The 1,974-nt window shown below is 46.3% G+C and overlaps 1 protein-coding gene across 1 annotated transcript in view; it reads right to left on the bottom strand.

Moving 5' to 3' along the window:
• LOC112116694 (oocyte zinc finger protein XlCOF19-like) overlaps nt 1-125 on the bottom strand; it is a 3,703-nt gene extending 3,578 nt beyond the window's left edge. Inside the window, exon 1 of the mRNA XM_024214343.3 lies at nt 106-125. The gene's annotated coding sequence lies outside the window, so the exon portion shown is untranslated. The remainder of the gene's footprint in view (nt 1-105) is intronic.
• Between the last annotated feature and the right edge of the window lie 1,849 nt (nt 126-1,974).

The raw sequence follows: 1,974 nt of genomic DNA, 5'->3' as shown, positions 1-1,974 counted from the left end.
CCCCCAACCTGTAATCCCGTCTCCCTGAACTCCCCAATAGACAGGCCTCTCCCTGGCACATTTCCCCACCTCCACCTGTAACCCCAGCCACCCCAACTCACTCACCCACATGTCCCAAAGATATTGAGACGGGCTCGCCTGCAGTAACCGGCAGCACAGCAGCGGTTTCCCACAACACACCTACTAATCGTCACACACGTGCTTCCTGCTTGCAAATTGCAGCCTCCATCCAGCCAGGGTTCATCCCACCTCTGCGTGACAGGGACTGGCCGCGATCGCTGTCCGTCAAGGGAAGGGGGCTGCTTTAACCCGCCCCTGAGCTCCCCCCCTCGCAGCTGACCACAGCGGGGCTGAGCTGGTGTCTGTGAAGGGAGGTAAAGGTAGAGGTAGAGACAGACCGGCCCGGCCCTGGCCTTTTCACCTGTTCTCCCTGCCCCCTTCGGGAGGCGCTTGGCACTCGGCAGTGATCCTGGAGCAGCCCCTATGCAGAGCAGGGAATAGGAGAGCGTGGGAGCAGAACACAGTAAAAGCTCATTCCCCGGTCACGTGTGTAATAGAAAGCGAAGAAAAGTAAAAATCTACAGAATCATAAATTCAGTGGTGCCGGTGCGGGTCACCTTCTGAAGCACGGTTGCGGGGGGGGGCTGGTTTTGACCCAGCCTTTCACTCAAGCACTCGTACATGAGGCTATGTGCTAAAGCAGCAGCCTTGTACTCCGCTTGCTTACTGGTCTACTTGCTGGTGCTGAAGTCACTGTGACCACTGCCCAAATAAATGTGTTAGTCTCTACGGTGCCACAAGCACTCCTCGTTATTGTTGCTGATACAGACTAACACGGCTGCCACTCTGAAACCTGCACCCCTTAAGAACAAGTCCAGGTCATGTGGCATTATTTTTTCAGGTTTGGGATCAGCCCTGCAACTCCCACGTACTGCAGGACAAAATACTTTTCTGTAAAAAAAAAAAAAAAAATTTTAGCAGCTGCAAACAGCGTCTTCATATTACTGTTGATGTCAGCACTTTCTTCCGCATTTGGTAGAGCCAGATCTTGTGCAGCTTTTAAGGAAATGCGCTGATTCATTTCTGTGGCTAGGATTGCTAAAAACTATGTCTATATCTCACAGTTCAGATTCAATAAGTGCTTTAAAAAGCCTTTCTGCTAAGCATTCGTTCTGCTGCAGTCTCATTCAAAGCACATATTTCTCTGTACTTAGCTTCTGCATTGGCCATGGCCATCACTTTCCCATCCATTAGAGTCTCTACCAGGCAATTTATTGAGTCACACAAGTTGCAATAGTAAAATCAGTATTTGTTTCTGTTGCTTTTACCTTTCGACCCAACACATTATATACATTCATTGTGGCACTCAAAGTGATACTCAATGCTGTATGTGTGGGCATCTTTTGAGTCATTGCACCCACTTAATTTTACTGTCCATGCAACATTTTTTCTAAGAGTGACTCTTTATGCAGTGTCTGTCCTGCCTCATGTTGAAACTATGCTTAATGGATGCCTTCGGGCTTCCGACTGACCTCAGAAGAACCAGGGGTTCTTCTCAAAACATGCTTTGCAACTTAGTAGAAGGTGAGTCTTGCCCACAGCTGGCATGGCCCAGCATCTTCAACTTTTGTCTTAAGCCTGATGTACTTCCCCTTCAATCTTGCGAAATTCAGTTTATGGATGCATTTCTGTACTCCTGGGGGAATTCTGCACAACATATTTTACAATTCTGCAAATTTTTATTTGTCAAAATATCACAATATAATCACACCAGTTTCAATTATTTTGGTAATTTATTTCAAAGTACCTATCAGCAAATATGTCTGTAATAATGACAATGAAAAAGGTTCAGGAAATGTTTTCTGACAAATTGATTCCTTACTAGGTATATAAATACAGAACTTTGAGCAATTCATTTAAACTACAATACAGAACTCAAGTATCAGAGGGGTAGCCGTGTTAGTCTGGATCTGT

The sequence above is a fragment of the Terrapene carolina genome, unplaced genomic scaffold, assembly GCF_002925995.2.
Source record: "Terrapene carolina triunguis isolate 2854851 unplaced genomic scaffold, T_m_triunguis-2.0 Scaffold498, whole genome shotgun sequence".
NCBI classification, from domain to species: Eukaryota; Metazoa; Chordata; order Testudines; family Emydidae; genus Terrapene; species Terrapene triunguis.
This window is presented reverse-complemented; position numbering and strand designations above follow the sequence as displayed.